The 27,885-nt window shown below is 50.5% G+C and overlaps 1 protein-coding gene across 3 annotated transcripts in view; it reads left to right on the top strand.

The window, feature by feature from the left end:
- The window catches only part of TNK1 (tyrosine kinase non receptor 1), an 84,559-nt gene that overhangs the window by 17,160 nt on the left and 39,514 nt on the right, over positions 1–27,885 (top strand). The window contains exons 1-2 of one of the 3 annotated variants that reach the window (XM_083185881.1): positions 13,561–13,576; positions 13,628–13,729. The exons of 1 other annotated variant lie outside the window; for it this stretch is intronic. The gene's annotated coding sequence lies outside the window, so the exon portion shown is untranslated. Of the gene's footprint in view, positions 1–13,365; positions 13,730–27,885 lie in introns of those variants that run through there. One more of the 3 variants, XM_083185885.1, reaches the window with a different exon arrangement.

The raw sequence follows: 27,885 nt of genomic DNA, 5'->3' as shown, positions 1-27,885 counted from the left end.
TTGGGCTGTAGCATGTAGCATGTAGTGACATATGTAGCTGCTGCGAGGGACTGAGCATGGGGCTGTAGCATGTAGCATGTAGTGACATATGTAGCTGCTGCGAGGGACTGAGTATAAGGCTCTAGCATGTAGCATGTAGTGACATATGTAGCTGCTGCGAGGGACTGAGCATTGGGCTGTAGCAAGTAGCATGTAGTGACATATGTAGCTGCTGCGAGGGACTGAGCATGGGGCTGTAGCATGTAGCATGTAGTGACATATGTAGCTGCTGCGAGGGACTGAGCATTGGGCTGTAGCATGTAGCATGTAGTGACATATGTAGCTGCTGCGAGGGACTGAGTATAAGGCTCTAGCATGTAGCATGTAGTGACATATGTAGCTGCTGCGAGGGACTGAGCATTGGGCTGTAGCAGGTAGCATGTAGTGACATATGTAGCTGCTGTGAGGGACTGAGCATTGGGCTGTAGCGTGTAGCATGTAGTGACATATGTAGCCGCTGCGAGGGACTGAGCATGGGGCTGTAGCATGTAGCATGTAGTGACATAAGTAGCTGCTGCGAGGGACTGAGCATTCGGATGTAGCATGTAGTGACACATGTAGCTGCTGCGAGGGACTGAGCATTGGGCTGTAGCATGTAGCATGTAGTGACATATGTAGCTGCTGCGAGGGACTGAGCATGGGGCTGTAGCATGTAGCATGTAGTGACATATGTAGCTCCTGCGAGGGACTGAGCATTGGGCTGTAGCATGTAGCATGTAGTGACATATGTAGCTGCTGCGAGGGACTGAGCATGGGGCTGTAGCATGTAGCATGTTGTGACATATGTAGCTGCTGCGAGGGACAGAGCATAGGGCTGTAGCATGTAGCATGTAGTGACATATGTAGCTGCTGCGAGGGACTGAGCATGGGGCTGTATCATGTAGCATGTAGTGACATATGTAGCTGCTGCGAGGGACTGAGTATAAGGCTCTAGCATGTAGCATGTAGTGACATATGTAGCTGCTGCGAGGGACTGAGCATTGGGCTGTAGCATGTAGCATGTAGTGACGTATGTAGCTGCTGTGAGGGACTGAGCATGGGGCTGTAGAGGGTAGTGACATGTAGCTGCTGCGAGGGACTGAGCATGGGGCTGTAGCGTGTAGTGACATGTAGCTGCTGCGAGGGACTGAGCATGGGGCTCTAGCGTGTAGTGACATATGTAGCTGCTGCGAGGGACTGAGCATGGGGCTGTAGCGTGTAGTGACATGTAGCTGCTGCGAGGGAGTGAGCATGGGGCTGTAGCGTGTAGTGACATGTAGCTGCTGCGAGGGACTGAGCATGGGGCTGTAGCGTGTAGCATGTAGTGACATATGTAGCTGCTGCATTGGGCTGTAGCATGTAGCATGTAGTGACATATGTAGCTGCTGCGAGGGATTGAGCATTGGGCTGTAGCATGTAGCATGTAGTGACATCTGTAGCTGTTGCGAGGGACTTAGCATGGGTCTGTAGCATGTAGCATGTAGTGACATATGTAGCTGCTGTGAGGGACTGAGTATAAGGCTCTAGCATGTAGCATGTAGTGACATATGTAGCTGCTGAATTGGGCTGTAGCATGTAGCATGTAGTGACATATGTAGCTGCTGCGAGGGACTGAGCATGGGGCTGTAGCATGTAGCATGTAGTGACATATGTAGCTGCTGCGAGGGACTGAGTATAAGGCTCTAGCATGTAGCATGTAGTGACATATGTAGCTGCTGCGAGGGACTGAGCATTGGGCTGTAGCAAGTAGCATGTAGTGACATATGTAGCTGCTGCGAGGGACTGAGCATGGGGCTGTAGCATGTAGCATGTAGTGACATATGTAGCTGCTGCGAGGGACTGAGCATTGGGCTGTAGCATGTAGCATGTAGTGACATATGTAGCTGCTGCGAGGGACTGAGTATAAGGCTCTAGCATGTAGCATGTAGTGACATATGTAGCTGCTGCGAGGGACTGAGCATTGGGCTGTAGCAGGTAGCATGTAGTGACATATGTAGCTGCTGTGAGGGACTGAGCATTGGGCTGTAGCGTGTAGCATGTAGTGACATATGTAGCCGCTGCGAGGGACTGAGCATGGGGCTGTAGCATGTAGCATGTAGTGACATATGTAGCTGCTGCGAGGGACTGAGCATTCGGATGTAGCATGTAGTGACACATGTAGCTGCTGCGAGGGACTGAGCATTGGGCTGTAGCATGTAGCATGTAGTGACATATGTAGCTGCTGCGAGGGACTGAGCATGGGGCTGTAGCATGTAGCATGTAGTGACATATGTAGCTCCTGCGAGGGACTGAGCATTGGGCTGTAGCATGTAGCATGTAGTGACATATGTAGCTGCTGCGAGGGACTGAGCATGGGGCTGTAGCATGTAGCATGTTGTGACATATGTAGCTGCTGCGAGGGACAGAGCATAGGGCTGTAGCATGTAGCATGTAGTGACATATGTAGCTGCTGCGAGGGACTGAGCATGGGGCTGTATCATGTAGCATGTAGTGACATATGTAGCTGCTGCGAGGGACTGAGCATTGGGCTGTAGCATGTAGCATGTAGTGACGTATGTAGCTGCTGTAAGGGACTGAGCATGGGGCTGTAGAGTGTAGTGACATGTAGCTGCTGCGAGGGACTGAGCATGGGGCTGTAGCGTGTAGTGACATGTAGCTGCTGCGAGGGACTGAGCATGGGGCTCTAGCGTGTAGTGACATATGTAGCTGCTGCGAGGGACTGAGCATGGGGCTGTAGCGTGTAGTGACATGTAGCTGCTGCGAGGGACTGAGCATGGGGCTGTAGCGTGTAGTGACATGTAGCTGCTGCGAGGGACTGAGCATGGGGCTGTAGCGTGTAGCATGTAGTGACATATGTAGCTGCTGCATTGGGCTGTAGCATGTAGCATGTAGTGACATATGTAGCTGCTGCGAGGGATTGAGCATTGGGCTGTAGCATGTAGCATGTAGTGACATCTGTAGCTGTTGCGAGGGACTTAGCATGGGTCTGTAGCATGTAGCATGTAGTGACATATGTAGCTGCTGTGAGGGACTGAGTATAAGGCTCTAGCATGTAGCATGTAGTGACATATGTAGCTGCTGAATTGGGCTGTAGCATGTAGCATGTAGTGACATATGTAGCTGCTGCGAGGGACTGAGCATGGGGCTGTAGCATGTAGCATGTAGTGACATATGTAGCTGCTGCGAGGGACTGAGTATAAGGCTCTAGCATGTAGCATGTAGTGACATATGTAGCTGCTGCGAGGGACTGAGCATTGGGCTGTAGCAAGTAGCATGTAGTGACATATGTAGCTGCTGCGAGGGACTGAGCATGGGGCTGTAGCATGTAGCATGTAGTGACATATGTAGCTGCTGCGAGGGACTGAGCATTGGGCTGTAGCATGTAGCATGTAGTGACATATGTAGCTGCTGCGAGGGACTGAGTATAAGGCTCTAGCATGTAGCATGTAGTGACATATGTAGCTGCTGCGAGGGACTGAGCATTGGGCTGTAGCAGGTAGCATGTAGTGACATATGTAGCTGCTGTGAGGGACTGAGCATTGGGCTGTAGCGTGTAGCATGTAGTGACATATGTAGCCGCTGCGAGGGACTGAGCATGGGGCTGTAGCATGTAGCATGTAGTGACATATGTAGCTGCTGCGAGGGACTGAGCATTCGGATGTAGCATGTAGTGACACATGTAGCTGCTGCGAGGGACTGAGCATTGGGCTGTAGCATGTAGCATGTAGTGACATATGTAGCTGCTGCGAGGGACTGAGCATGGGGCTGTAGCATGTAGCATGTAGTGACATATGTAGCTCCTGCGAGGGACTGAGCATTGGGCTGTAGCATGTAGCATGTAGTGACATATGTAGCTGCTGCGAGGGACTGAGCATGGGGCTGTAGCATGTAGCATGTAGTGACATATGTAGCTGCTGCGAGGGACTGAGTATAAGGCTCTAGCATGTAGCATGTAGTGACATATGTAGCTGCTGCGAGGGACTGAGCATTGGGCTGTAGCATGTAGCATGTAGTGACGTATGTAGCTGCTGTGAGGGACTGAGCATGGGGCTGTAGAGTGTAGTGACATGTAGCTGCTGCGAGGGACTGAGCATGGGGCTGTAGCGTGTAGTGACATGTAGCTGCTGCGAGGGACTGAGCATGGGGCTCTAGCGTGTAGTGACATATGTAGCTGCTGCGAGGGACTGAGCATGGGGCTGTAGCGTGTAGTGACATGTAGCTGCTGCGAGGGACTGAGCATGGGGCTGTAGCGTGTAGTGACATGTAGCTGCTGCGAGGGACTGAGCATGGGGCTGTAGCGTGTAGCATGTAGTGACATATGTAGCTGCTGCATTGGGCTGTAGCATGTAGCATGTAGTGACATATGTAGCTGCTGCGAGGGATTGAGCATTGGGCTGTAGCATGTAGCATGTAGTGACATCTGTAGCTGTTGCGAGGGACTTAGCATGGGTCTGTAGCATGTAGCATGTAGTGACATATGTAGCTGCTGTGAGGGACTGAGTATAAGGCTCTAGCATGTAGCATGTAGTGACATATGTAGCTGCTGAATTGGGCTGTAGCATGTAGCATGTAGTGACATATGTAGCTGCTGCGAGGGACTGAGCATGGGGCTGTAGCATGTAGCATGTAGTGACATATGTAGCTGCTGCGAGGGACTGAGTATAAGGCTCTAGCATGTAGCATGTAGTGACATATGTAGCTGCTGCGAGGGACTGAGCATAGGGCTGTAGCATGTAGCATGTAGTGACATATGTAGCTGCTGCGAGGGACTGAGCATGGGGCTGTATCATGTAGCATGTAGTGACATATGTAGCTGCTGCGAGGGACTGAGCATTGGGCTGTAGCGTGTAGTGACATATGTAGCTGCTGCGAGGGACTGAGCATGGGGCTGTAGCATGTAGTGACATATGTAGCTGCTGCGAGGGACTGAGCATGGGGCTGTAGCATGTAGTGACATATGTAGCTGCTGCGAGGGACTGAGTATAAGGCTCTAGCATGTAGCATGTAGTGACATATGTAGCTGCTGCATTGGGCTGTAGCATGTAGCATGTAGTGACATATGTAGCTGCTGCGAGGGACTGAGCATGGGGCTGTAGCATGTAGTGACATATGTAGCTGCTGCGAGGGACTGAATATAAGGCTCTAGCATGTAGCATGTAGTGACATATGTAGCTGCTGCGAGGGACTGAGCATTGGGCTGTAGCTTGTAGCATGTAGTGACATATGTAGCTGCTGCGAGGGACTGAGCATTGGGCTGTAGCATGTAGCATGTAGTGACATATGTAGCTGCTGTGAGGGACTGAGCATTGGGCTGTAGCGTGTAGCATGTAGTGACATATGTAGCTGCTGCGAGGGACTGAGCATGGGGCTGTAGAATGTAGCATGTAGTGACATATGTAGCTGCTGCGAGGGACTGAGCATTGGGCTGTAGCATGTAGCATGTAGTGACATATGTAGCTGCTGCGAGGGACTGAGCATTGGGCTGTAGCATGTAGTGACATATGTAGCTGCTGCGAGGGACTGAGCATGGGGCTGTAGCATGTAGCATGTAGTGACATATGTAGCTGCTGCGAGGGACTGAGTATAAGGCTCTAGCATGTAGCATGTAGTGACATATGTAGCTGCTGCATTGGGCTGTAGCATGTAGCATGTAGTGACATGTAGCTGCTGCGAGGGACTGAGCATGGGGCTGTAGCATGTAGCATGTAGTGACATATGTAGCTGCTGCGAGGGACTGAGCATGGGGCTGTAGCATGTAGCATGTAGTGACATATGTAGCTGCTGCGAGGGACTGAGTATAAGGCTCTAGCATGTAGCATGTAGTGACATATGTAGCTGCTGCATTGGGCTGTAGCATGTAGCATGTAGTGACATTTGTAGCTGCTGCGAGGGATTGAGCATTGGGCTGTAGCATGTAGCATGTAGTGACATATGTAGCTGCTGCGAGGGACTGAGCACGGGGCTGTAGCATGTAGTGACATATGTAGCTGCTGTGAGGGACTGAGCATTGGGCTGTAGCGTGTAGCATGTAGTGACATATGTAGCTGCTGCGAGGGACTGAGCATTGGGCTGTAGCGTGTAGCATGTAGTGACATATGTAGCTGCTGCGAGGGACTGAGCATGGGGATGTAGCATGTAGCATGTAGTGACATATGTAGCTGCTGCGAGGGACTGAGCATGGGGCTGTAGCATGTAGCATGTAGTGACATATGTAGCTGCTGCGAGGGACTGAGTATAAGGCTCTAGCATGTAGCATGTAGTGACATATGTAGCTGCTGCATTGGGCTGTAGCATGTAGCATGTAGTGACATATGTAGCTGCTGCGAGGGACTGAGCATGGGGCTGTAGCATGTAGCATGTTGTGACATATGTAGCTGCTGCGAGGGACTGAGCATTCGGCTGTAGCATTTAGTGACACATGTAGCTGCTGGGAGGGACTGAGCATTGGGCTGTAGCATGTAGCATGTAGTGACATATGTAGCTGCTGCGAGGGACTGAGCATGGGGCTGTAGCGTGTAGCATGTTGTGACATATGTAGCTGCTGCGAAGGACTGAGTATACAGCTCTAGCATGTAGCATGTAGTGACATATGTAGCTGCTGCATTGGGCTGTAGCATGTAGCATGTAGTGACATATGTAGCTGCTGCGAGGGACTGAGCATGGGGCTGTAGCATGTAGCATGTAGTGACATATGTAGCTGCTGCGAGGGACTGAATATAAGGCTCTAGCATGTAGCATGTAGTGACATATGTAGCTGCTGCGAGGGACTGAGCATTGGGCTGTAGCATGTAGCATGTAGTGACATATGTAGCTGCTGCGAGGGACTGAGCATTGGGCTGTAGCATGTAGCATGTAGTGACATATGTAGCTGCTGTGAGGGACTGAGCATTGGGCTGTAGCGTGTAGCATGTAGTGACATATGTAGCTGCTGCGAGGGACTGAGCATGGGGCTGTAGAATGTAGCATGTAGTGACATATGTAGCTGCTGCGAGGGACTGAGCATTGGGCTGTAGCATGTAGCATGTAGTGACATATGTAGCTGCTGTGAGGGACTGAGCATTGGGCTGTAGCGTGTAGTGACATATGTAGCTGCTGCGAGGGACTGACCATGGGGCTGTAGCATGTAGTGACATATGTAGCTGCTGCGAGGGACTGAGCATGGGGCTGTAGCATGTAGCATGTAGTGACATATGTAGCTGCTGCGAGGGACTGAGTATAAGGCTCTAGCATGTAGCATGTAGTGACATATGTAGCTGCTGCATTGGGCTGTAGCATGTAGCATGTAGTGACATATGTAGCTGCTGCGAGGGACTGAGCATGGGGCTGTAGCATGTAGCATGTAGTGACATATGTAGCTGCTGCGAGGGACTGAATATAAGGCTCTAGCATGTAGCATGTAGTGACATATGTAGCTGCTGCGAGGGACTGAGCATTGGGCTGTAGCTTGTAGCATGTAGTGACATATGTAGCTGCTGCGAGGGACTGAGCATTGGGCTGTAGCATGTAGCATGTAGTGACATATGTAGCTGCTGTGAGGGACTGAGCATTGGGCTGTAGCGTGTAGCATGTAGTGACATATGTAGCTTCTGCGAGGGACTGAGCATGGGGCTGTAGAATGTAGCATGTAGTGACATATGTAGCTGCTGCGAGGGACTGAGCATTGGGCTGTAGCATGTAGCATGTAGTGACATATGTAGCTGCTGCGAGGGACTGAGCATTGGGCTGTAGCATGTAGTGACATATGTAGCTGCTGCGAGGGACTGAGCATGGGGCTGTAGCATGTAGCATGTAGTGACATATGTAGCTGCTGCGAGGGACTGAGTATAAGGCTCTAGCATGTAGCATGTAGTGACATATGTAGCTGCTGCATTGGGCTGTAGCATGTAGCATGTAGTGACATATGTAGCTGCTGCGAGGGACTGAGCATGGGGCTGTAGCATGTAGCATTTAGTGACATATGTAGCTGCTGCGAGGGACTGAGCATGGGGCTGTAGCATGTAGCATGTAGTGACATATGTAGCTGCTGCGAGGGACTGAGTATAAGGCTCTAGCATGTAGCATGTAGTGACATCTGTAGCTGCTGCATTGGGCTGTAGCATGTAGTGACATATGTAGCTGCTGCGAGGGATTGAGCATTGGGCTGTAGCATGGAGCATGTAGTGACATATGTAGCTGCTGCGAGGGACTGAGCACGGGGCTGTAGCACGTAGCATGTAGTGACATATGTAGCTGCTGTGAGGGACTGAGCATTGGGCTGTAGCGTGTAGCATGTAGTGACATATGTAGCTGCTGCGAGGGACTTAGCATTGGGCTGTGGCGTGTAGCATGTAGTGACATATGTAGCTGCTGCGAGCGACTGAGCATTGGGCTGTAGCGTGTAGCATGTAGTGACATATGTAGCTGCTGCGAGGGACTGAGCATGGGGCTGTAGCATGTAGCATGTAGTGACATATGTAGCTGCTGCGAGGGACTGAGCATTGGGCTGTAGCGTGTAGCATGTAGTGACATATGTAGCTGCTGCGAGGGACTGAGCATGGGGCTGTAGCATGTAGCATGTAGTGACATATGTAGCTGCTGCGAGGGACTGAGCATTGGGCTGTAGCATGTAGCATGTAGAGACATATGTAGCTGCTGCGAGGGACTGAGTATAAGGCTCTAGCATGTAGCATGTAGTGACATATGTAGCTGCTGCATAGGGCTGTAGCATGTAGTGACATATGTAGCTGCTGCGAGGGACTGAGCATGGGGCTGTAGCATGTAGCATGTTGTGACATATGTAGCTGCTGCGAGGGACAGAGCATAGGGCTGTAGCATGTAGTGACATATGTAGTTGCTGCAAGGGACTGAGCATTGGGCTGTAGCATGTAGCATGTAGTGACATATGTAGCTGCTGCATTGGGATGTAGCATGTAGTGACATATGTAGCTGCTGCGAGGGACTGAGCATGGGGCTGTAGCATGTAGCATGTAGTGACATATGTAGCTGCTGCATTGGGCTGTAGCATGTAGCATGTAGTGACATATGTAGCTGCTGCGAGGGATTGAGCATTGGGCTGTAGCATGTAGCATGTAGTGACATATGTAGCTGCTGCGAGGGACTGAGCATGGGGCTGTAGCATGTAGCATGTAGTGACATATGTAGCTGCTGTGAGGGACTGAGCATTGGGCTGTAGCGTGTAGCATGTAGTGACATATGTAGCTGCTGCGAGGGACTGAGCATGGGGCTGTAGCATGTAGCATGTAGTGACATATGTAGCTGCTGCGAGGGACTGAGCATGGGGCTGTAGCATGTAGCATGTAGTGACATATGTAGCTGCTGCGAGGGACTGAGCATGGGGCTGTAGCATGTAGCATGTAGTGACATATGTAGCTGCTGCGAGGGACTGAGCATTGGGCTGTAGCGTGTAGCATGTAGTGACATATGTAGCTGCTGCGAGGGACTGAGCATTGGGCTGTAGCATGTAGCATGTAGTGACATATGTAGCTGCTGCGAGGGACTGAGCATTGGGCTGTAGCATGTAGCATGTAGTGACATATGTAGCTGCTGCGAGGGACAGAGCATGGGGCTGTAGCATGTAGCATGTAGTGACATATGTAGCTGCTGCGAGGGACTGAGCATTGGGCTGTAGCATGTAGCATGTAGTGACATATGTAGCTGCTGCGAGGGACTGAGCATTGGGCTGTAGCATGTAGCATGTAGTGACATATGTAGCTGCTGCGAGGCACAGAGCATGGGGCTGTAGCATGTAGCATGTAGTGACATATGTAGCTGCTGTGAGGGACTGAGCATTGGGCTGTAGCATGTAGCATGTAGTGACATATGTAGCTGCTGTGAGGGACTGAGCATTGGGCTGTAGCATGTAGCATGTAGTGACATATGTAGCTGCTGCGAGGGACTGAGCATGGGCTGTAGCATGTAGCATGTAGTGACATATGTAGTTGCTGCAAGGGACTGAGCATTGGGCTGTAGCATGTAGCATGTAGTGACATATGTAGCTGCTGCATTGGGATGTAGCATGTAGTGACATATGTAGCTGCTGCGAGGGACTGAGCATGGGGCTGTAGCATGTAGTGACATATGTAGCTGCTGCATTGGGCTGTAGCATGTAGCATGTAGTGACATATGTAGCTGCTGCGAGGGATTGAGCATTGGGCTGTAGCATGTAGCATGTAGTGACATATGTAGCTGCTGCGAGGGACTGAGCATGGGGCTGTAGCATGTAGCATGTAGTGACATATGTAGCTGCTGTGAGGGACTGAGCATTGGGCTGTAGCGTGTAGCATGTAGTGACATATGTAGCTGCTGCGAGGGACTGAGCATGGGGCTGTAGCATGTAGCATGTAGTGACATATGTAGCTGCTGCGAGGACTGAGCATGGGGCTGTAGCATGTAGCATGTAGTGACATATGTAGCTGCTGCGAGGGACTGAGCATGGGGCTGTAGCATGTAGCATGTAGTGACATATGTAGCTGCTGCGAGGGACTGAGCATTGGGCTGTAGCGTGTAGCATGTAGTGACATATGTAGCTGCTGCGAGGGACTGAGCATTGGGCTGTAGCATGTAGCATGTAGTGACATATGTAGCTGCTGCGAGGGACTGAGCATTGGGCTGTAGCATGTAGCATGTAGTGACATATGTAGCTGCTGCGAGGGACAGAGCATGGGGCTGTAGCATGTAGCATGTAGTGACATATGTAGCTGCTGCGAGGGACTGAGCATTGGGCTGTAGCATGTAGCATGTAGTGACATATGTAGCTGCTGCGAGGGACTGAGCATTGGGCTGTAGCATGTAGCATGTAGTAATATATGTAGCTGCTGCGAGGCACAGAGCATGGGGCTGTAGCATGTAGCATGTAGTGACATATGTAGCTGCTGTGAGGGACTGAGCATTGGGCTGTAGCATGTAGCATGTAGTGACATATGTAGCTGCTGTGAGGGACTGAGCATTGGGCTGTAGCATGTAGCATGTAGTGACATATGTAGCTGCTGCGAGGGACTGAGCATGGGGCTGTAGCATGTAGCATGTAGTGACATATGTAGCTGCTGCGAGGGACTGAGCATGGGGCTGTAGCATGTAGCATGTAGTGGACATATGTAGCTGCTGTGAGGGACTGAGCATTGGGCTGTAGCATGTAGCGTGTAGTGACATATGTAGCTGCTGCGAGGGACTGAGCATGGGGCTGTAGCATGTAGCATGTAGTGACATATGTAGCTGCTGCGAGGGACTGAGCATTGGGCTGTAGCATGTAGCATGTAGTGACATATGTAGCTGCTGCAAGGGACTGAGCATTGGGCTGTAGCATGTAGTGACACATGTAGCTGCTGCGAGGGACAGAGCATTTGGCTGTAGCATGTAGCATGTAGTGACATATGTAGCTGCTGCGAGGGACTGAGCATTGGGCTGTAGCATGTAGTGACATATGTAGCTGCTGCGAGGGACTGAGCATTGGGCTGTAGCATGTAGCATGTAGTGACATATGTAGCTGCTGCGAGGGACTGAGCATTGGGCTGTAGCATGTAGTGACATATGTAGCTGCTGCGAGGGACTGAGCATGGGGCTGTAGCGTGTAGTGACACATGTAGCTGCTGCGAGAGACTGAGCATTGGGCTGTAGCATGTGATGACATATGTGGCTGCTGTGAGGGACTGAGCATTGGGCTGTAGCGTGTAGCATGTAGTGACATATGTAGCTGCTGCGAGGGACTGAGCATGGGCTGTAGCATGTAGCATGTAGTGACATATGTAGCTGCTGCGAGGGACTGAGCATGGGGCTGTAGCATGTAGCATGTAGTGACATATGTAGCTGCTGTGAGGGACTGAGCATTGGGCTGTAGCATGTAGCATGTAGTGACATATGTAGGCTGCTGTGAGGGACTGAGCATTGGCTGTAGCATGTAGCATGTATTGACATATGTAGCTGCTGCGAGGGACTGAGCATGGGGCTGTAGCATGTAGCATGTAGTGACATATGTAGCTGCTGCGAGGGACTGAGCATGGGGCTGTAGCATGTAGCATGTAGTGACATATGTAGCTGCTGTGATGGACTGAGCATTGGGCTGTAGCATGTAGCGTGTAGTGACATATGTAGCTGCTGCGAGGGACTGAGCATGGGGCTGTAGCATGTAGCATGTAGTGACATATGTAGCTGCTGCGAGGGACTGAGCATTGGGCTGTAGCATGTAGCATGTAGTGACATATGTAGCTGCTGCAAGGGACTGAGCATTGGGCTGTAGCATGTAGTGACACATGTAGCTGCTGCGAGGGACAGAGCATTTGGCTGTAGCATGTAGCATGTAGTGACATATGTAGCTGCTGCGAGGGACTGAGCATTGGGCTGTAGCATGTAGTGACATATGTAGCTGCTGCGAGGGACTGAGCATTGGGCTGTAGCATGTAGCATGTAGTGACATATGTAGCTGCTGCGAGGGACTGAGCATTGGGCTGTAGCATGTAGTGACATATGTAGCTGCTGCGAGGGACTGAGCATGGGGCTGTAGCGTGTAGTGACACATGTAGCTGCTGCGAGAGACTGAGCATTGGGCTGTAGCATGTAGTGACATATGTGGCTGCTGTGAGGGACTGAGCATTGGGCTGTAGCGTGTAGCATGTAGTGACATATGTAGCTGCTGCGAGGGACTGAGCATGGGGCTGTAGCATGTAGCATGTAGTGACATATGTAGCTGCTGCGAGGGACTGAGCATGGGGCTGTAGCGTGTAGTGACACTTGTAGCTGCTGCGAGGGACTGAGCATTGGGCTGTAGCATGTAGTGACATGTGGCTGCTGTGAGGGACTGAGCATTGGGCTGTAGCGTGTAGCATGTAGTGACATATGTGGCTGCTGCGAGGGACTGAGCATTGGGCTGTAGCATGTAGCATGTAGTGACATATGTAGCTGCTGCGAGGGACTGAGCATTGGGCTGTAGCATGTAGCATGTAGTGACATATGTAGCTGCTGCGAGGGACAGAGCATTGGGCTGTAGCATGTAGCATGTAGTGACATATGTAGCTGCTGCGAGGGACTGAGCATTGGGCTGTAGCATGTAGTGACATATGTAGCTGCTGCGAGGGACTGAGCATTGGGCTGTAGCATGTAGCATGTAGTAACACATGTAGCAGAGGGTAATGGGCACAGTACAGGTGTGACAGGTGAGTGGGCTTATGAAATCTACTATGAAGCACTCTTGGCCAGGAAGCTGACAATCTAGGCCGGCCTGCCAGCAGTGTGACTATGGGGATGGTCTGAGCACTGTAGTTATCTGGCCGGGGGCTGGGGCCAGTGTCACATTACAGGGAGGGACAGGTACACACCTCAGGTAACTAGACAAACAGAGAGAGAGGGGCCAGGGGCACAGAAACCAAGAGTCAGGCGGAGAGAGTGCAGGCCAGGGACAGAGACAGGCGGAGAGAGTGCCGGCCAGGGACAGAGACAGGCGGAGAGAGTGCCGGCCAAGGGCACAGAAACCAAGAGACAGGCGGAAAGAGTGCAGGCCAAGGGAGGAACAGAGACAGGCGGAGAGAGTGCAGGCCAAGGACAGGCGGAGAGAGAGAAAGCAGCCTTGGTCAGAGACAGGCGGAGAGAGCGCAGGACTGGGACAGACACTTTGCACCAGGACAGAGACAGGCGGTGACTTTGGAAAACCGGATTTATCTGTGGAGAAAGTGTAAGGTGGAGAAAGGGACAGCAGAGGATCGGGAAGCAGAAGTGAGCGCAGGTACGGTGACTCAGACGGTGTCATACTGTCATATATTTATATATAAGGACCATATATGATATTATACACCCTGTAAGTTTCTGTAATGGGGGAGGGGTCCCCTTACTGACTTGTAGTCACACTGCTGAGTGTCAGTAAATCAGCCTGGCAGGACTGTGATACTATAGCTGCTGCCTGTTGTGGATAATGCTGACGTCGCGGCTGGTTCCCACATTCCCTACAGAAATCCAGCTATAGGTCATGTGATCAGCAGCATGCCAGGGCCCCAGGATATCCCCCTGCAGGTACCAGCAGTCACCCTGCCTAATATCTGGACTTACAGCATTTGTGTCCGGATGGGGGTTGTAGTGCCTGTACATCGCTGTGTACGTGGGACCCCGCCAGAGCCTCTATGTACAGCACAGGCCACTTGTGTATTATCACGGCACCCATCGCATCATATACCATACCACTAAATATGGTATACAATGCGATGCGATGCGATTTTTAATTGTACAAGCACCCTGATGGGTGCTTACAATGTTAAATGCACCCCCATTGTCGACGCCACCCCCACTATCAACGCCAACCGGAAGCATGGCGAGCGTAGCGGTACGCGTCCTCCGACCTTTTCATACCCCCACTATCCATGTCGGCGTTGAGTTGATTTTAGATAGTGTGGTGAGAGCCCCGCGAGGGGACGCGTATTACTTTACATGTATTGCGCGCCCCCACGCGGGGCTCGCTGCGCTCGGCACACTATCTAAAATCCACTCCACGCCGACGTGGATAGTGGGGGTATGAAAAGGTCGGAGGACGCGTACCTCCGCCCCTCGCTGTGCTCGCCACACTATATAAAATCAACTCCACGCCGACGTGGATAGTGGGGGTATGAAAAGGTCGGAGGACGCGTACCGCCGCCCCTCGCTGCGCTCGCCACGCTTCAGGTTGGCGTTGATACTGGGGGTGGCATTGACAATGGGGGGGCATTTCACATTGTAAGGACCCATCAGGATGCTTCTACAATGAAAAATTGGATACCATCGCATCGCATGCATTGTATGGCGCTATATGGCATGCGATGCGATAAGATGCCCTACGAGGCACATCGCGGGCGCCGTGATAATACACAAGTACCGTACAGCTTGTCCCGGGTGCCTTCAGGTGAATACACATACTACCAGACAAAAGGCTGCGTCAGTCCAGGTTACATGCACTGAGGATACATGTGGCCGTGACCAAGATGGAAACCTGCGCATTACGCACATTGTATTGCACTAAAAAACGCAGGGTTGCCGACTTTCTTTTTCTCCTCTCCGGGAGAAGCCTGGAGAGGAGAGATTCAGTAGCCACTCAGGGGGCGGGGCTTAAGCGTGACATCACTAAGCCCCGCCCCCATGCTGTTAAACCAGCAAATTCAGTGATCTCCGTGGAGGGGGCGGGGCTAAAATGACGCGATTGTGTCATTTTAGCTCCGCCCACTCCTCTGAGACCCGAGGATTGCGGCATTTTAATGCCGCGATCCGGGGGACAGGGGGGGTCCCCCCTGAATCCGGGAGGGTTGCCCACCCTTCCGGGGGGCCAGGAGGGAGCCCCGATTTTCGGGAGACTCCCGGAAATTTCGGGAGGGTCGGGCAACCCTGAAAAAACGTTTCAAAAGTCCCCTGGAGTGACGCAGCCTTTTGTTTGGAAGTGTGTGTGTGTATGTATGTATGTGTGTGTGTATGTATGTGTGTGTGTGTGTGTGTGTGTGTGTGTGTGTATATATAGGTGTGTGTGTACATATAGTGGATGGTGGGGGTGTGGGGGGGTCGTGGGACGCGTACCGCCGCCCCTCGTGGGCTCCCTGCGCTCGCCACGCTTCGGGTTCGCGTTGGTGGTGGGGTGGTGCGGCCTCGGGATGCCGTTTGGGGGCCATTGGGCATGTTTCATGCTGGTTTCGATGCGTTTGGATGCTTTTCTGTTGGAGATCGCATGTGATGGCATGCGGTTTTTTTTTTTAAAACTGCCAAAATCGCATCCCATCGCATGCCACTATATATGGCATGCAATGGGAGCCGTGATAATCCACAAGTACCGAATTACTTCACAGAAAGAGTAGTAGATAAGTGGAATAGCCTCCCATCAGAGGTGGTAGACGCAAATACAGTAGTACAATGTAAACATGCTGGGGATAGGCATAGTGATATCCGTACACAGAAATAAGGATCAGATATGGTTTGAGGTAACATGTTTAATAAAGGGGCAGACTAGATGGGCCAAGTGGTTCTTATCTGCCGTCACATTCTATGTTTCTATGTTTCTACACCGGTGTATTACCAACGCATATTGGGCCTGATTCAGCCTTGTTTTCGATGTTAGGGTCTTGCGCCTGTGAAAAGGCTGAAGGCTGCAGAAATCATTCGATGGTGAGCGACCATTGGATGGTGAGTGACCATCGGATGATTTCAGCGGCATGTGAGGGATTCCTGTGGCGGGTGGGCGGAGGAGAGGTGGCGTTTACCTATTATCTAGTCTGCGAACAGGTCTGAATAACCCCTCATTGTTCCCGCTATCACTTACAGTATTTATGGAGGCCACTTATATCTACTGCAAGGCCACGGCCACAATAGGGACTAAGGCTGGGATAGGGCCACGGCCACAATAGGGACTAGAATAGAATAGAATACATTAGAGAATAGAATCAACTTTATTGGCCATGTATGCTTGCGCACACTAGGAATTTTTTGTGGATTTACAGTGCAGCATCAAGCAGGGATGAAGGGGGGGGGGGGGGGGGGGGGGCAGGGGGAGAAGGCATTACATACATTACATTAAGACATTACATGTGGGGAACACATACCCACCGAGGTGCACAGCGCCTAGGCAGCCATCAGCTGCGCCACTGGTCGCCGAAACAGCCAGGTAGGTAACAATACAAGCAGAGACAGTACAGTTATCACACAGGGAACATATTTGGCTGAGCTGCACAGCTCCTAGGCAGCCATCAGTGGTGCCATCTTGATCATGCTGCTCAGAGGCAGCAGTAAAAATATTTGTATTTATGTAGCACTTTTCTTCCAAAGCTGGCACACCCTGCCAGCTTGTTGCTGGCGGGGTGTGCAACCAGCGAATGTACAGCATACAGGCTTTGCATACAGTGGGGGCAGAGGTATATGATGATGATCATGGTAAAGAAACAGTAAAACAAAGAGTAATACATAGCTTTCCTCAGAGGCTGAGATAGATGGTATCTTGGGAAAAGCAAAAATAAAACATGGCAGTGTTTCGGTTTATGTCCAAATCCAGTCCAAACTCCAGTTCTAACTTATTGCTTGCTTTCGATGACTTGCTTCCGATGATGCCAGGCAAGCCTTGGCCAGGCTTCTCCAAATGTCCCATTTTAAAGGAAAGTTTGGGTCAGCTGGTGACTAAGGCTGGGATAGGGCCACGGCCACAATAGGGACTAAGGCTGGGATAGGGCCACGGCCACAATAGGGACTAAGGCTGGGATAGGGCCACGGCCACAATAGGGACTAAGGCTGGGATAGGGTCACGGGCCACGATAGGGACTAAGGCTGTGATAGGGACACAATAGGGACTAAGGCTGTGATAGGGCCACGGGCCACAATAGGGACTAAGGCTGTGATAGGGACACGGCCACAATAGGGCTTATATAGCGCAGCAGATTCCGTTACAGCGTCTTATATAGCGCAGCAGATTCCATTACAGCGTCTTATATAGCGAAGCAGATTCCGTTACAGTGTCTTATATAGCGCAGCAGATTCCGTTACAGTGTCTTATATAGCGCAGCAGATTCCGTTACAGTGTCTTATATAGCGCAGCAGATCCCGTTACAGTGTTTTATATAGCGCAGCAGATTCCGTTACAGTGTCTTATGTAGCGCAGCAGATTCCGTTACAGTGTCTTAAATAGCGCAGCAGATTCCGTTACAGTGTTTTATATAGCGCAGCAGATTCCGTTACAGTGTCTTATATAGCGCAGCAGATTCCATTACAGCGTCTTATATAGCGCAGCAGGTTCGGTTACAGTGTCTTATATAGCGCAGCAGATTCCATTACAGTGTCTTATGTAGCGCAGCAGATTCCGTTACAGTGTCTTATATAGCGCAGCAGATTCCATTACAGCGTCTTATATAGCGCAGCAGATTCCGTTACAGTGTCTTATATAGCGCAGCAGATTCCGTTACAGTGTCTTAAATAGCGCAGCAGATTCCGTTACAGTGTTTTATATAGCGCAGCAGATTCCGTTACAGTGTCTTATATAGCGCAGTCTTATATAGCGCAGCAGATTCCGTTACAGCGTCTTATATAGCGCAGCAGATTCCGTTACAGCGACTTATATAGCGCAGCAGATTCCGTTACAGCGACTTATATAGCGCAGCAGATTCCGTTACAGTGACTTATATAGCGCAGCAGATTCCGTTACAGTGTCTTATATAGCGCAGCAGATTCCGTTACAGCGACTTATATAGCGCAGCAGATTCCGTTACAGCGACTTATATAGCGCAGCAGATTCCGTTACAGTGACTTATATAGCGCAGCAGATTCCGTTACAACGTCTTATATAGCGCAGCAGATTCCGTTACAGTGTCTTAAATAGCGCAGCAGATTCCGTTACAGTGTTTTATATAGCGCAGCAGATTCCGTTACAGTGTCTTATATAGCGCAGCAGATTCCGTTACAGCGACTTATATAGCGCAGCAGATTCTGTTACAGCGACTTATATAGCTCAGCAGATTCCGTTACAGTGTCTTAAATAGCGCAGCAGATTCCGTTACAGTGTTTTATATAGCGCAGCAGATTCCGTTACAGTGTCTTATATAGCGCAGCAGATTCCGTTACAGCGACTTATATAGCGCAGCAGATTCTGTTACAGCGACTTATATAGCGCAGCAGATTCCGTTACAGTGACTTATATAGCGCAGCAGATTCCGTTACAGTGACTTATATAGCGCAGCAGATTCTGTTACAGTGTCTTATATAGCGCAGCAGATTCCGTTACAGCGACTTATATAGCGCAGCAGATTCTGTTACAGCGACTTATATAGCGCAGCAGATTCCGTTACAGTGACTTATATAGCGCAGCAGATTCCGTTACAGTGACTTATATAGCGCAGCAGATTCTGTTACAGCGTCTTATATAGCGCAGCAGATTCCGTTACAGCGTCTTATATAGCGCAGCAGATTCCGTTACAGTGTCTTATATAGCGCAGCAGATTCCGTTACAGCGTCTTATATAGCGCAGCAGATTCCGTTACAGCGTCTTATATAGCGCAGCAGATTCAGTTACAGTGTCTTAGATAGCGCAGCAGATTCCGTTACAGCGTCTTATATAGCGCAGCAGATTCCGTTACAGCGTCTTATATAGCGCAGCAGATTCCGTTACAGCGACTTATATAGCGCAGCAGATTCCGTTACAGCGACTTATATAGCGCAGCAGATTCCGTTACAGCGACTTATATAGCGCAGCAGATTCCGTTACAACGTCTTATATAGTGCAGCAGATTCCGTTACAGGGTCTTATATAGCGCAGCAGATTCCGTTACAGCGACTTATATAGCGCAGCAGATTCCGTTACAGCGACTTATATAGCGCAGCAGATTCCGTTACAGCGACTTATATAGCGCAGCAGATTCCGTTACAGTGACTTATATAGCGCAGCAGATTCCGTTACAACGTCTTATATAGTGCAGCAGATTCCGTTACAGGGTCTTATATAGCGCAGCAGATTCCGTTACAGCGACTTATATAGCGCAGCAGATTCCGTTACAGCGACTTATATAGCGCAGCAGATTCCGTTACAGCGTCTTATATAGCGCAGCAGATTCCGTTACAGCGTCTTATATAGCGCAGCAGATTCCGTTACAGCGTCTTATATAGCGCAGCAGATTCAGTTACAGCGACTTATATAGCGCAGCAGATTCCGTTACAACGTCTTATATAGCGCAGCAGATTCCGTTACAGGGTCTTATATAGCGCAGCAGATTCCGTTACAGCGACTTATATAGCGCAGCAGATTCCGTTACAGCGACTTATATAGCGCAGCAGATTCCGTTACAGCATCTTATATAGCGCAGCAGATTCCGTTACAGCGTCTTATATAGCGCAGCAGATTCAGTTACAGTGTCTTATATAGCGCAGCAGATTCCGTTACAGCGTCTTATATAGTGCAGCAGGTTCCGTTACAGTGTCTTATATAGCGCAGCAGATTCCGTTAGTGTCTTATATAGCGCAGCAGATTCCGTTACAGTGTATTATATAGCGCAGCAGATTCCGTTACAGTGTCTTATACAGTGCAGCAGATTCCGTTACAGCATCTTATATAGCGCAGCAGATTCCGTACAAGCGTCTTATATAGCGCAGCAGATTCTGTTACAGCGTCTTATATAGCGCAGCAGATTCCTTTACAGCGTCTTATATAGTGCAGCAGATTCTGTTACAGCGTCTTATATAGCGCAGCAGATTCCGTTACAGTGTCTTATATAGCGCAGCAGATTCCGTTACAGTGTCTTATGTAGCGCAGCAGATTCTGTTACAGTGTCTTATATAGCGCAGCAGATTCCGTTACAGTGTCTTATATAGCGCAGCAGATTCCATTACAGTGTCTTATATAGCGCAGCAGATTCCGTTATAGTGTCTTATATAGCGCAGCAGATTCCGTTACAGTGTCTTATACAGCGCAGCAGATTCCGTTACAGTGTCTTATATAGCGCAGCAGAGTCCGTTACAGCGTCTTATATAGCGCAGCAGATTCCGTTACAGTGTCTTATATAACGCAGCAGATTCCGTTACAGCGTCTTATATAGCGCAGCAGATTCCATAACAGCGTCTTATATAGCGCTGCAGATTCCATTGCGCTTTACAATAGTAGACAGTGATAAAACAAACTGGGTAACAACAGACAGACTTGGAGGTAGGAGGGCCCTGCTCGCAAGCTTACAATCTATAGGGACATAGGAGGGAAACACAAGGACAGGCACCAGTAATAGCATAGCTTGTAGGTCCGGAAGGGAAGCTGTATAATACATAGGTGCCTCGGAGTTATGCTGCCGGAGAGGCTGTGTATGACTGTGTGTCCATGTTACTGTTATCTGGCCTAGAGGTCTGAGCAGGCTTGCCTAGCCTGCCGGAATGGCCGGGAGCCTCCCGAAAATCGGGTCCGCCTCCCATCCCCTCGGGAAGGTGGATAAGTCTCCCGCTTTCTGTTCATAGCACCCGCTCAACCCCTGCCCGCTGGTTTAATTACTGCAAATTGCGGGTCCGCGGTGAGGGGGCGGGGCTTAAATGACGTGATCGTGGCATTTCGCGTCATTTAAGCCAAGTGATGTCAGCCTTGCCTTCGCCCCTCTGACGTGTTGTCTTCTCCCGGAGAGTAGGCAAGTATGGGTGTGAGTGAGATGGAGACCACCATGGGTCAGGCAATACCTCTAGTAGTGTGTCTCCACCAGGACGGCAGCGGCGGGGTGTGGGTATGTTGGGCAGAAGGGTGTGCCTGGGCATATCCAACACCCCCTTTGTGCATGCCTATGGTTCCCCTGCTGTTGCCCCCTGCCCACCCCCAGACCTCCTTTCCTATCTGTACAGATCGCTCCTAGGATGTGCAAAAACCCACCACCATCGGTCCCGAATGAACAGGACTGAATCAGTCCCATAGGCCTGGTATATGGCAGTAGGTATGGGATAACCCCGGGAGGATATAGCTATCAGTATCTATAGGAAGTCTCGTAATGATAGTGCCTGAGGGGGTTTTGCCTACTGTGTCTCATTATTATATGAATGTGCCTCATGCCTCACACCTCCTCCTTGTATTGTATGGATGGGATCCTTGTGTGGTACAGCGTTACCTGCTGGATATGACAGGGGAAGTGGGTGATTAGATTGAGGTGCGAGGTGTCATAACCTCTCCAACGAGAAGCTTGCACTGACCCAGGCCAGGAAACGCGGCACCTCGCACCTCACTGAGGTGACAGGTAAGCTGTCAGGAAATGTGGAGAACAGCTAAGATTACAATTAGCTTAATTAGTGCAATGATTAAAAGTCATTTGGGGGGGGGGGGGGGAACGACCTCAAATGACCCCAAAATCAATTTTTTTTTTCTGCTTTATATTCACCAAATGTCATTTTTTTTTTATTTTTATCATTTAAAAAAAAAAAAATTGCCAAAAAAAGAAGTTGATTCTGGTGCTTGGCTCTTAAACAGAAGACTGAAATGTATATGAAAATCTTCTTAGTTCTATCACAGGAACACGGAGGGGAAATTTACTAAGAATACAAAAAATCCTATTCGTATGGATACCAATGGATACGGCTGTTTTAGCCGTAAGCAAATCCGTATTCCGAAGGAAAATTTACTAATCAGTCGTATTTGATTCGTAGGTTTCCGATGGCGCATCCATTTGTATTGTAGCCAATACGAATTTGTATTTTAAAATATGAATTCGTATCGGCTTCATTGAAAGAAAATAGAAAAATAAATATATATTTTTTTAAAAGGCGTGGGGTCCCCCCCCCCCCACAACGGCCGTAACCAGCAGCAGGCTCAAAGAGCAGGTCCTTGTTGTAAAAAAAAACAGGAAACAATTTGCATAGAGTTTCACTGATTATTTACAACCAGCACCAGTCCCCAGGGCCGGTTCTGGTTCCCAAAATACGGGGGACAAACTGAGTAGGGTCCCCCATATTTTGAAAACCAGCCCCAGGCCAAACCAGCCAGCAGGGTAATGCCACAGCCAAAGGATTAATCCCCTGACTGGTCAGCCTGGACAGGGGTCCTGGGGAAGTTGGGACCCCCCCAATAAAGGGGTCCCCCCTCCAGAACTTACCTGCCCAGGCTGAAGCCTGGTGCTGTCCCCGGTACTCCTGGGCTGCGGCCCATTAATGGGCTTGCTGGGAATCATCCTGATACTTACCTACTGTATGTTGGTTGAAGATCGGTCCCCTTGTCCTGTAGGATGCCAGTACGGGAACCTGTGGAGGCGAAGCATAAGTACATCTCCTAGGCCTGGACCGCTCCTCTTCTTTCCCTGTAGGCATCCACGTACCGAGAGCGCGACCAGGACGAACTGAGCAGGAGCCGCACGCTGTCTTTGTTTACATCAGGGTTGCCTACCCTCCCGGAATGGCCGGGAGCTTCCCGAAAATCGTGTCCCCCTCCCGGCCCCCCGGAAAGGTGGGCAACCCTCCCGGATTCTGGGGGACCCCCACTGCGCCCCCCCCCCCCCCGATCACGGCCATCTTATCCCTACTTCGGCATTAAAATGCCGCAGTCCGTGGGTTCCAGAGGAGGGGGCGGAGCTAAAACTGCACAACTGCACAAACCCCCGCCCCCTCCACAGAAATCTGTGAGTCCAGCTATTTTACATAAAGGGGCTGGGCTTGATGACATCACACCAAGCCCCGCCCCCTGAACGGCTGCTGAAAGTCTCCTGTCCGGGCTTCTCCCGGAGAGGAGAATATAAAAGTCGGCAACCCTGAGTTACATCATGCAGCTCCGCTCCCCGAATATCACTTGCGGCCTAGCGGCCAATCAGAAGCCTGCGGACACACAATTACACATTGCCATGTGTCAGTAACAGATAGTACCGGTCCCCGGGTGCGCGGTGTGCGGACATCAGTAACACTCTGTAATGTGTCAGTAACTTTCTGCAATGTGTCAGTAACACTCTGCAATGTGTCAGTAACTGATAGTACCGGTCCCCGGGTGGGTGCGTGGTGTGCGGACATCAGTAACACTCTGTAATGTGTCAGTAACACTCTGTAATGTGTCAGTAACAGATAGTACCGGTCCCCGGGTGCGCGGTGTGCGGACATCAGTAACACTCTGTAATGTGTCAGTAACACTCTGCAATGTGTCAGTAACAGATAGTGCCAGTCCCCGGGTGCGCGGTGTGCGGACATCAGTAACACTCTGTAATGTGTCAGTAACACTCTGCAATGTGTCCGTAACAGATAGTACCGGTCCCCTGAGGCGCGGTGTGCGGACATCAGTAACACTCTGTAATGTGTCAGTAACACTCTGTAATATGTCAGTAACACTCTGCAATGTGTCAGTAACAGATAGTGCCAGTCCCCGGGTGTGCGGTGTGCGGACATCAGTAACACTCTGTAATGTGTCAGTAACACTCTGCAATGTGTCAGTAACAGATAGTGCCAGTCCCCGGGTGCGCGGTGTGCGGACATCAGTAACACTCTGTAATGTGTCAGTAACACTCTGCAATGTGTCAGTAACAGATAGTGCCAGTCCCCGGGTGCGCGGTGTGCGGACATCAGTAACACTCTGTAATGTGTCAGTAACAGATAGTGCCAGTCCCCGGGTGCGCGGTGTGCGGACATCAGTAACACTCTGTAATGTGTCAGTAACACTCTGCAATGTGTCCGTAACAGATAGTACCGGTCCCTGGGTGCGCGGTGTGCGGACATCAGTAACACTCTGTAATGTGTCAGTAACACTCTGCAATGTGTCAGTAACAGATAGTACCGGTCCCCGGGTGCGCGGTGTGCGGACATCAGTAACACTCTGTAATGTGTCAGTAACACTCTGTAATGTGTCAGTAACACTCTGCAATGTGTCAGTAACAGATAGTGCCAGTCCCCGGGTGCGCGGTGTGCGGACATCAGTAACACTCTGTAATGTGTCAGTAACACTCTGTAATGTGTCAGTAACACTCTGCAATGTGTCAGTAACAGATAGTGCCAGTCCCCGGGTGCGCGGTGTGCGGACATCAGTAACACTCTGTAATGTGTCAGTAACACTCTGCAATGTGTCAGTAACAGATAGTACCGGTCCCCAGGTGCGCGGTGTGCGGACATCAGTAACACTCTGTAATGTGTCAGTAACACTCTGCAATGTGTCAGTAACAGATAGTACCGGCCCCCAGGTGCGCGGTGTGCGGACATCAGTAACACTCTGTAATGTGTCAGTAACACTCTGTAATATGTCAGTAACAGATAGTACCGGTCCCCAGGTGCGCGGTGTGCGGACATCAGTAACACTCTGTAATGTGTCAGTAACACTCTGCAATGTGTCAGTAACAGATAGTGCCAGTCCCCGGGTGCGCGGTGTGCGGACATCAGTAACACTCTGTAATGTGTCAGTAACACTCTGTAATGTGTCAGTAACAGATAGTACCGGCCCCCAGGTGCGCGGTGTGCGGACATCAGTAACACTCTGTAATGTGTCAGTAACACTCTGCAATGTGTCAGTAACAGATAGTGCCAGTCCCCGGGTGCGCGGTGTGCGGACATCAGTAACACTCTGTAATGTGTCAGTAACACTCTGCAATGTGTCCGTAACAGATAGTACCGGTCCCCTGAGGCGCGGTGTGCGGACATCAGTAACACTCTGCAATGTGTCAGTAACAGATAGTGCCAGTCCCCGGGTGCGCGGTGTGCGGACATCAGTAACACTCTGTAATGTGTCAGTAACACTCTGTAATGTGTCAGTAACACTCTGCAATGTGTCAGTAACAGATAGTGCCAGTCCCCGGGTGTGCGGTGTGCGGACATCAGTAACACTCTGTAATGTGTCAGTAACACTCTGCAATGTGTCAGTAACAGATAGTGCCAGTCCCCGGGTGCGCGGTGTGCGGACATCAGTAACACTCTGTAATGTGTCAGTAACACTCTGCAATGTGTCAGTAACAGATAGTGCCAGTCCCCGGGTGCGCGGTGTGCGGACATCAGTAACACTCTGTAATGTGTCAGTAACAGATAGTGCCAGTCCCCGGGTGCGCGGTGTGCGGACATCAGTAACACTCTGTAATGTGTCAGTAACACTCTGCAATGTGTCCGTAACAGATAGTACCGGTCCCCTGAGGCGCGGTGTGCGGACATCAGTAACACTCTGCAATGTGTCAGTAACAGATAGTGCCAGTCCCCGGGTGCGCGGTGTGCGGACATCAGTAACACTCTGTAATGTGTCAGTAACACTCTGTAATATGTCAGTAACACTCTGCAATGTGTCAGTAACAGATAGTGCCAGTCCCCGGGTGTGCGGTGTGCGGACATCAGTAACACTCTGTAATGTGTCAGTAACACTCTGCAATGTGTCAGTAACAGATAGTGCCAGTCCCCGGGTGCGCGGTGTGCGGACATCAGTAACACTCTGTAATGTGTCAGTAACACTCTGCAATGTGTCAGTAACAGATAGTGCCAGTCCCCGGGTGCGCGGTGTGCGGACATCAGTAACACTCTGTAATATGTCAGTAACACTCTGTAATGTGTCAGTAACAGATAGTGCCAGTCCCCGGGTGCGCGGTGTGCGGACATCAGTAACACTCTGTAATGTGTCAGTAACACTCTGCAATGTGTCCGTAACAGATAGTACCGGTCCCCTGAGGCGCGGTGTGCGGACATCAGTAACACTCTGCAATGTGTCAGTAACACTCTGCAATGTGTCAGTAACAGATAGTGCCAGTCCCCGGGTGTGCGGTGTGCGGACATCAGTAACACTCTGTAATGTGTCAGTAACACTCTGCAATGTGTCAGTAACAGATAGTGCCAGTCCCCGGGTGCGCGGTGTGCGGACATCAGTAACACTCTGTAATGTGTCAGTAACACTCTGTAATGTGTCAGTAACAGATAGTGCCAGTCCCCGGGTGCGCGGTGTGCGGACATCAGTAACACTCTGTAATGTGTCAGTAACACTCTGCAATGTGTCCGTAACAGATAGTACCGGTCCCCTGAGGCGCGGTGTGCGGACATCAGTAACACTCTGCAATGTGTCAGTAACAGATAGTGCCAGTCCCCGGGTGCGCGGTGTGCGGACATCAGTAACACTCTGTAATGTGTCAGTAACACTCTGTAATATGTCAGTAACACTCTGCAATGTGTCAGTAACAGATAGTGCCAGTCCCCGGGTGTGCGGTGTGCGGACATCAGTAACACTCTGTAATGTGTCAGTAACACTCTGCAATGTGTCAGTAACAGATAGTGCCAGTCCCCGGGTGCGCGGTGTGCGGACATCAGTAACACTCTGTAATGTGTCAGTAACAGATAGTGCCAGTCCCCGGGTGCGCGGTGTGCGGACATCAGTAACACTCTGTAATGTGTCAGTAACACTCTGCAATGTGTCCGTAACAGATAGTACCGGTCCCCTGAGGCGCGGTGTGCGGACATCAGTAACACTCTGCAATGTGTCAGTAACAGATAGTGCCAGTCCCCGGGTGCGCGGTGTGCGGACATCAGTAACACTCTGTAATGTGTCAGTAACACTCTGTAATGTGTCAGTAACACTCTGCAATGTGTCAGTAACAGATAGTGCCAGTCCCCGGGTGTGCGGTGTGCGGACATCAGTAACACTCTGTAATGTGTCAGTAACACTCTGCAATGTGTCAGTAACAGATAGTGCCAGTCCCCGGGTGCGCGGTGTGCGGACATCAGTAACACTCTGTAATGTGTCAGTAACACTCTGCAATGTGTCAGTAACACTCTGCAATGTGTCAGTAACAGATAGTGCCAGTCCCCGGGTGCGCGGTGTGCGGACATCAGTAACACTCTGTAATGTGTCAGTAACACTTTGCAATGTGTCAGTAACACTCTGTAATGTGTCAGTAACACTCTGTAATGTGTCAGTAACACTCTGTAATGTGTCAGTAACAGATAGTGCCAGTCCCCGGGTGCGCGGTGTGCGGACATCAGTAACACTCTGTAATGTGTCAGTAACACTCTGCAATGTGTCAGTAACAGATAGTACCGGTCCCCAGGTGCGCGGTGTGCGGACATCAGTAACACTCTGTAATGTGTCAGTAACACTCTGTAATGTGTCAGTAACACTCTGCAATGTGTCAGTAACAGATAGTGCCAGTCCCCGGGTGTGCGGTGTGCGGACATCAGTAACACTCTGTAATGTGTCAGTAACACTCTGCAATGTGTCAGTAACAGATAGTGCCAGTCCCCGGGTGCGCGGTGTGCGGACATCAGTAACACTCTGTAATGTGTCAGTAACACTCTGCAATGTGTCAGTAACACTCTGCAATGTGTCAGTAACAGATAGTGCCAGTCCCCGGGTGCGCGGTGTGCGGACATCAGTAACACTCTGTAATGTGTCAGTAACACTTTGCAATGTGTCAGTAACACTCTGTAATGTGTCAGTAACACTCTGTAATGTGTCAGTAACACTCTGTAATGTGTCAGTAACAGATAGTGCCAGTCCCCGGGTGCGCGGTGTGCGGACAT

Source organism: Crinia signifera, chromosome 4, assembly GCF_055691185.1.
Source record: "Crinia signifera chromosome 4, ASM5569118v1, whole genome shotgun sequence".
In the NCBI taxonomy this organism is placed as follows: Eukaryota; Metazoa; Chordata; class Amphibia; order Anura; family Myobatrachidae; genus Crinia; species Crinia signifera.
This window is presented reverse-complemented; position numbering and strand designations above follow the sequence as displayed.